Source organism: Globicephala melas, chromosome 1 (assembly GCF_963455315.2).
Source record: "Globicephala melas chromosome 1, mGloMel1.2, whole genome shotgun sequence".
Lineage (NCBI taxonomy): Eukaryota > Metazoa > Chordata > Mammalia > Artiodactyla > Delphinidae > Globicephala > Globicephala melas.
The window spans coordinates 226,477-234,623 of NC_083314.1; the positions used below are offsets into that span (position 1 = coordinate 226,477).

General features: G+C 51.9%; 1 pseudogene; it reads right to left on the reverse strand.

The window, feature by feature from the left end:
- Nucleotides 1-287: 287 nt before the first annotated feature.
- Nucleotides 288-6,391, reverse strand: LOC132596840 (alpha-1,3-mannosyl-glycoprotein 4-beta-N-acetylglucosaminyltransferase-like protein MGAT4E; annotated as a pseudogene).
- Nucleotides 6,392-8,147: the final 1,756 nt, after the last annotated feature.

Below are 8,147 nucleotides of genomic sequence, written 5' to 3' on the forward strand. Positions count from 1 at the left end.
GGACATGAGGCTAAGCGGCAGGCCTAGACTGGGGTGGATGGGAAAGTAGGAGCTTACAGCAGTTGAAGCACTTTGATGGGAGAATGAGCAAGCTTGGGTAAAAGCATTTTAAATAAGCAATTCCAGGGGATTCTGATGCAAGTGGTTCATAGACCATTTTTTCAAAGCACTGTTTTAGGATTTTGAGTTTATGTATGTAAGGTAACCATTGCCAGAAACACATACAAGCTAAAGAATTTGGTGTCAGACGTGCTGGGCTGAGGTGACAGTTAAACCCAAGTGGAGAGTGTCGTCATCAGCTGGACACGGGACTCGGAGGCTCAGATTGGACACCCCAGAGGGTGATGTCGACGTGGGTGGTGCCTCAAAGTTCATTCAGGTAAGGCTCTGACCGTGATTGAAAGTCATCAAAGAAAGAAGATACGGACAGAGTGAAAGACCTCGGAATTTTCCCACATTTAGGGATGGCGGAGATGGAGACCACGACTAGTCAGAGAGGTAGGTGGAAAAACAGGTTAGTTTATGATTGATTGGTGAGAAGAAAGCTGAGGGCTGGAAGGAGGAAGGGGAGGGAGTGCCTGTCCCGAGCCAAGTTCTCATCGGCTGCCTATCCTGACCCCCTGGCTGCCCCACCGGGATGCCTGGGGTGACCCCCGAAAGCACGAACAGCCACTCCGCTCTCCTGCTCAGAACTGCTCCGTGATTCTCTGTTGCCACCAGGGTGTTCTAAACCCTTTCATTTGCTTCTACAACTTTTAAACAAACAGCTGCCTTATTGAGATATAATTCACATACCCTAAAATTCACTCTTCTTGAAGTATACAATTCAACAGTTTGTAGTATATTCGCAGAGTGCAGCCATTACCACAATCAATTTTAGCACATTTTCATCACCCCCATATGAGTCCCTTTGGACCTGCTTATTGTGAACATTTCATACAAGTGGAATCATATACTATGTGACCTTTTGTGACTGATTTCTTTCACGCAGCCCAGTGTTTTGAAGGTTTGTGCGTGTTGTAGCGTGTATCAGTATTCCATTCCTTTTTGTAGCTGAGTAGTATTTCATTTTCATCATCTGATATACCACATTTTGTTTATTCATCCATCAGTTGCTGGACATGTGGATTGTTTCCACATGTTGGTTATTATAATGCTGCTATGACCATTCATGTGTAAGTCTTTGTGTGGATATATGTTTTCATTTTTTCATTCATTTTCATTCCTACAGACCTAGGAGTGGAATTGCTGGATCATATGGTAACTCTATCTAACATTTTGAGGATTGTTCAGTGGTTTTCCAAAGTGGCTGCCCCATTTTACAACCCCACCATCATGTATGAGGCTCCAATTTCTCCACACCTCGCCAACACTTATTTTCTGTTACTTATTTATTTATTTTATTTATTTATTTTGGCTGCATTGGGTCTTCGTTGCTGTGCGCGGGCTTTCTCTAGTTGCGGCGAGCAGGGGCTACTCTTCACTGCGGTGCACGAGTTTCTCATTGCAGTGGCTTCTCTTGTTGCAGAGCATGGGCTCTAGGTGCACGGGCTTCAATAGTTGTGGCACGTGGGCTCAGTAGTTGTGGCTCGCAGGCTCAGTAGTTGTGGCGCACGGGCTTAGTTGCTCCGCAGCATGTGGGATCTTCCTGGACCAGGGCTTGAACCCGTGTCCCCTGCGTTGGCAGGTGGATTCTTAATCACTGTGCCACCCAAGAAGCCCTTATTTTCTGTTTTTTAAATAGCTGTCCTAGTGAGTGTGAAGTGTTATTTCACCGTGGTTTTGATTTGCATTTCCCTAATGACTAATGATGAGTGTCTTTTCACCTGCTTATTGGCCATTTTTGTATCTTCTTTGGAGACATGTCTATTCAGATCCTTTGCCCATTTTTAATTGGGTTATTTGTCTTTTTATTATTGTGTGTAAGCTTGCTTTATATATTCTGGACACCAGTCTCTCATCAGACGTATGATTTACAAATAATTTCTTCCATTCTGTGGGTTGTCTTTTCACTTTATTGATAGTGTCCTATGAACCACAAAAATTTTAAATTTTGATGAAGTCCAATTTATCTATTCTTTGATGGCTTGTGCTTTTGGTGTCATACCTAATAATCTATTGCCTAATCCAAGGTCACAACGATTTACACCTGTGTTTTCTTCTAAGCGTTTTATAGCTTTTAGCTCTTACAACTAGGTCTGTGATCCATTCTGAGTTCACTTTTAATACAATGTGAGGTAGGAGTCACACTTCCTTCCTTTGCACATGGGTATTCAGCTGTTCCACCACCACTTGTTGAAAAGACTATTCTTTCCCCCACTGAACTGTCCATGGTCCTTTGTAAGCAGGTCTTTTCTTAGTCCTGTGGCCTCATCTTCTGTCCCACCACTACTCCAGCTTGCCCTCCATCGCCAGCCCCACTAAATGATTTTTTTCCCCAAACGAGCCAGGTTTCTTCTCACCTCTGGCCCACTTCTCTACATGCTGTTTCTTTTACTGGAAAATTTCCCTGACCTTCTTTCCTCATCACCTGGCTATCTTCCCCAATTATCTGGCAGGTCTAGGCTTACACGTCTTCCAAAAAGCCTTTCCTAAGCTCCCAATAAAGTTTCAACACAGGTCTGTACTCCCCCAAGGACCCTGTACTTCTTAACCCCAAGAGGAGCTTTTTTGTCCCTGGCACACAGTGGGGATTCAGTCATTCTGATGAATGGATGAAGCCCAGAAGTCAAGGAAGAAGACTGATTTGTACTGTGTACCTGCTGCAGCGAGTGAAGGAGAATGAGATCTGAAAACAAAAATGCCACTAGGTTTTGACTATTTTTGTCTTTACAGATAGGAGTTTCAGCAGCGCTGGGATGCAGAAGCCAGAATGCAGAATGCGGAGGAGAAAGTGAAGCTTCGGTTACAAGCTGTTTGTGCCCGAGTTCGTTTGTGAGGGAAGAAGGGAACTAGACTGGCGCCACGGAACAGCTTAAAAGGACAGAGTCAGGGGCTTAGTTTTATTGGTACGCGTCCATCTGCTGCATTCCAGAGCCTCAGAGAGTTCGACTTCTGATGAGAGGCCCTTCCTTGGCTTCTTATGATGGAAATTCCAGGGCCTGGCCATGATTTCCCCTCCTGCTACCCCTCACCCCTGGCCTCTAACTATGTGCGAACACACACACCAACACCCTGTATTTGTGCTGATCTCAGCACCCCAGGGATAGATTCTGGGAATGACCAAGGCCTTGTCCCAAACTGGGCTAAGCTATATCCAGCCCAGAAAAGGACAACCTATGAGAGTCGCTTGTTTGGGTAGGAAAAGGAAGGAACAGGTCTAACATCTCGGCGGCACCAGAAGAACGACCACGTCTTCCCTCTCTGCCCCTCATTCCCTGGCATCCCCACCCCGCCCCCGGGTCACTCAGATAGGCTAGAATGACAGAGCTGCAAGACTTTAAGTTTTCTTCGCCTTATTGAGTTATCTTCCTCCTGAGCTGCCCCCATGTCCCTGGCATGTTCCTCCCAGAGGTCGATGTGCTGGATGCTGAGCCCACCCACCTGGTTAGCGTTCGCCACCAGCCTCACGCAGCTCACCTCGTGCCCCACGCTCTGTGGAACTACCTCCTGATCCAGCTGCCCTTCCAGGAGGTGGCCCAGCAAGGCGAGGCTGGTGCAGCGCTGCGGTGTCCCCTCGGGCTCGTAGCCCAGCTCCACCTGCCCCTTCTCCAGGGCGTGCTTGCCATCCACGATGGTGCCCGGCAGTACCTGCACCCTCCTCAGGTCCGCTGGGTGGTTCAGGATGACAGTCAGGTGGTTCCCTGCGCTGTGGGCCCAAAAGAAGGACTCGTCCAGACTGTAGGCCTGCCAGGGGAAATGGACCTCAAAAACCTTCATGTCTGTGAACACGGCTCCTGGTGGGTTGCCAGGGGCTTAGGGGCTCCTTTTCTGCGTGCCCGAGGCCTTCTGGCTGTGTCGTTCGGCGCATGGTAGGGGACTCGGTGGTAGAACAGGAACGGTCTGCAGAGGATCGGCTCCTTCTGGGCCAGGAGGGTGCGGAAGTGAGGGAGGAGCCTGGCGAGGGGCTTCTCCCCGTAGAAGAGGAGGAGGAAGTGGGCCAGCACCGGGGGTCCCCGCTGCGGAAGAGCCTGCCCTGGAAGCCCAGGTTGGAGAACTCCAGGAGCGCCCAGGGCTGGGACCCCAGGGTGTCCGCTTTCCACTGAACGTGGTGATGAAGTTGGGGGCGCACAAGGTGCCGTCCTCCAGCAGCAGGAAGTACTCCGAGAGCTTCGCGGCGCAGCTCATGAGGAAGGCGTGGTCCGTGGTCCGCTGGGAGTAGGGCTCCTGGCGAGAGGCCCCGCCCCGACGCCGCCCTCGTAGGGATGGGCCTCCGGCGGGGCGGGAATCGGCGCTGCCCCGCCGAGACCTGTGGGCTGAAGAGGCTGGAAATGCGGAGGCCGGCCTCCCTGAGCCAGGCCAGGCCAGGCCAGCGCCCGCCAGGTGGGCAGCAGTGTGTACGGGAGGCCGCTGCGGTCCGACCGGGGCCTCGAGCAGGTGCCGACCGTCAGCCACGCTGGGGCGGCCAGCTGCGCGGTCAGCGTGCAGGCAGGCCGGGTGGATGCTCTGCGACACCAGCAGATGCTCTTCCCGCAGATGCTCGTCCCGCCCTCGCTGCTCGGCTATTTCCCACCCCAGGGGGCAGGTTCAGATCCTCGCTACGCAAAGCGTGGGCGTTAGTCCAGCAACATCGCCCCGTTTGGAAGCTTATTAGACGTGCAGAATCTAGTGAAGCAGAGTCTGCATTTTAACAAGGTCGCCAGGTGCCTGAGCTGGGGTGCTGCGTCCTCACGGGCCTCTGAGGCTTCTTTGAACTGGAATTTTGTGGCACATGGTTTAAGTACTCAATAAATATTAGCTTTTTTTTTTTTTTTTAATTTTTGTCTGTGCCACTCCGCTTGTGGAATCTTAGTTCCCCCACCAGGGATCAAATCTGTACCCTCGTCAGTGAACGCGCCGGGTCCTAACCACTGGACCGCCAGGGAACTGCCAATATTAGCAATTTTTATAGTCATTATCATTCCTTTTGGTTTTACCCAGCTCATCTTCCCAAAGCTCTCCTTTAAAGAAGATCTACTAGAAAAAGCCCTTCTCCTGGGAGTCAGGAGTCCAAGACTATTGTCTCAGCTCTGCCACTGACTATGTGGCCTCCAGCGGGTCCCTGTACCCCTGAGCTTAACACTGGGTGAACTGGACACGTGGCCTGAAGGCCCCCTCGCCCCCCAGGGTTCTCTCACGCCGTGATCCCACCCTCCTGGAGCGGCCGCGTTACCTCTTCCCTCCTTCCCCCTCCACACAAAGGCCTTGGCAGGGAGAGGACTGTCTGCCGGGCCCGATGCCCCCCACCTTCCCCCCTTCTTCCCTCTGAGCCCCTTCTTCTCCTGATGCTTCTTCCCCCCTGGGGAGCCCACTCCCCTCCTCGGAACGCACTCTTCTTTCTCTGCTGGATTTTTTCCAAATATTTGAAGGTGAGATTCTGCCAGTCTTCTAGTGGTTCCAGATCCTTCCTTCTCCTATAACGGCCCTCCTGCGGCCTGGGCAGAGGCAACTCCTGGTCCTCCTTTCATAAAAAGAACAGGGTTTAACCTCTACTGGTTTCCCATGAGCCTTTCCAGGGAAATAGCAGGTCAGTCTCCCCAGGGCAAGCCCAGCACATTCTCAGGATGTCTGACCACCGGCCAGAGTACCCAGGGCTCAAGCAGTATTTGCTGTCTTCCTTGCCTTAACAGATATGGGGGGGAACGCAGCTTCTCTGTGGGCCAGTGGGTCCGGCCAGCTGCACACCCACCCCCTCGGAGTCTCCTGCTCTCCGGTGAGAGGTACAAGGCATTTCCGAGACTCTACCTGTCCACACCCACCACACACCCGTAATCCCCACAGTGAGAGCAACGCTGCTACTTGGGCTTCGATAGCCATCCTGTTCTGGTCGTCTTCAATTTCCCTGGGGACTTTCAGAGTGAACGAGAGTCACAGGAACCCACCGCCCACCAAGGTGACGCAGCAGCGCCGGACGGAAGCCTGCATGGCAGTTCCTACAGCAAGAGGGCAGGAGGGCAACAGGATGGCAGGGGGTGCTCCCTGGTCCATGCCTCCACCTCCCTGACTCCTGGGAGCCTGGCCCTCCCGACGGCCCTATTCCAGCCTTCCTCTCACCATGGTTAACTCACTTCCCAGGCCCGCCTTTCTGCCTGACCTGGGAACCTGAGCCTTCTTCCCGGCCTCAAGAGGGGAGGCCACCTGTCCTGGGACGTGTGCTGCCTTCTCTTTGTAGGTTTGTCTGGAGATTCCACTTCCCCAGGGCTCTCCCTGCTCAAATGATAACAGTCTGCTGGGCCTTCAGTGATGAGGGCCCTTTATCTTAGAAAGATGGTCACCACCCACCCCTACTTTTTTATTTTTTAGTTTTAGTTTTTTTGCGGTATGCAGGCCTCTCACTGTTGTGGCCTCTCTCGTTGCGGAGCACAGGCTCCGGAAGTGCAGGCTCAGCGGCCATGGCTCACGGGCCTAGCCGCTCTGAAGCATGTGGGATCCTCCCGGACCGGGGCACGAACCCACGTCCCCTGCATCGGCAGGCGGACTCTCAACCACTGCCCCACCAGGGAAGCCCCCCCTACTTTTTTAAACAAAAGTCAAACAATTTATTAAAATAGCTGAACTTGAAGTGTTGCTAAGTGCTAAGCAATTTGGTGCCTTTCTTACTTCTTGTAAAGGGCGTCCTTAATTTATCCCAATCCTTAATCTCATTCACAGACCTTGATTAGAACATGATTCTGGGACTTCCCTGGTGGCGCAGTGGTTAAGAATCCATCTGCCAATGCAGGGGACACAGGTTCGAGCCCTGGTCCGGGAAGATCCCACATGCCGCGGAGCAACTAAGCCTGTGCATCACAACTACTGAGCCCACGCCCTAGAGCCCATGCTCCGCAACAAAAAAAGAACATGATTCTGTTAACTCAGAGTAAAAAAAAAAATCCTTTTGTGAGTGGTGGGCTGCTGGAATTCAGGCTGGCTCAGACTCAAAAGCACTTGTGGGCTGCTTTTTCCCTGTTAGTGTCTTTTCTCCGGAGAGAATGTGATTTTCTGATTGTTTCTAAATGATCAGAGGAAAGGCTCTGATATACCTTGTCGCCCACTCTTGGTCATTTGTCTGCCTAGTCAGGACACAAAAGGAAAGAAATCGTAGTAATTTCTATGCCCCCAAGGCTACACTATTCTCTAATTTCCCCATTTGCATGGTTCCCTGCCAGTTTAGTATTTTGGTAGAGGTTACCATGCTTCCCTCCCTTAACCATTTAGCCTTTTGATAAGAGTTACAAAAACAGTACTTATATATGGTAGGAAGGCTTAAACTTTCCTTACCTGGTTTCCTTAAGTCAGATAGGTCATTCAGATACAAACCACTACATGTAACAGAAATACGCTTCTTTTTTCTAGAACATAAATACATGGATACAAATACTGACTGAATAAAAGGCTCTACAACTATAGCCGGAGGAATTCACCCTCAAGGGAACAGCCCTGTCCCCTCTACCCCTCCTGTGCGGTTTACCTGTCACACCAGCGGGAGCGCTGCCCTCGCCGAGCCCTGAGTTTGACAGGCTCCTGGGAGACCAGGAGAGAGAGAAAGAGGAGTTGGGGTGCTGAGGACCCGCACAGCGACTGGGCCCCTCCCCCCAGCTCTCCAGCCTTGAGCTAAGCTCCTCTGTGACGTTGCTCTGTGTCCTGCCACCGGTCCCATCATCAGGGCTACACCCGGCCAGGACTTACCTGTGGGCGGTGCTTACCTGAGAAGCACGGAACTGCCCCCCAGCACGCCCTCCCTCTACCCCGTCCCTCCCGCCCTCGGTGGTTGGCTGGCTGCCGACTCTCATTCCCTCTCACCTTCTGACTTTGTCACCCCTGCAGTTACCCTTTTTCACTTCTGCGACGTTGCCACTTCTCCCGGTCTCCTGGACCATTCCCGTCACTGTAAAAAGGACGTCTGCTATCTTCCGGTGGGTAAAAAAAGCAAAAAGCAAATCCCTCCCTGAATTCATGTTCTCTCCAAATCCTGCCCCGTCCCTCTGCAGCCCTCAAGAGCAACACCCCTGGAAAGCTGTGTCGTCATC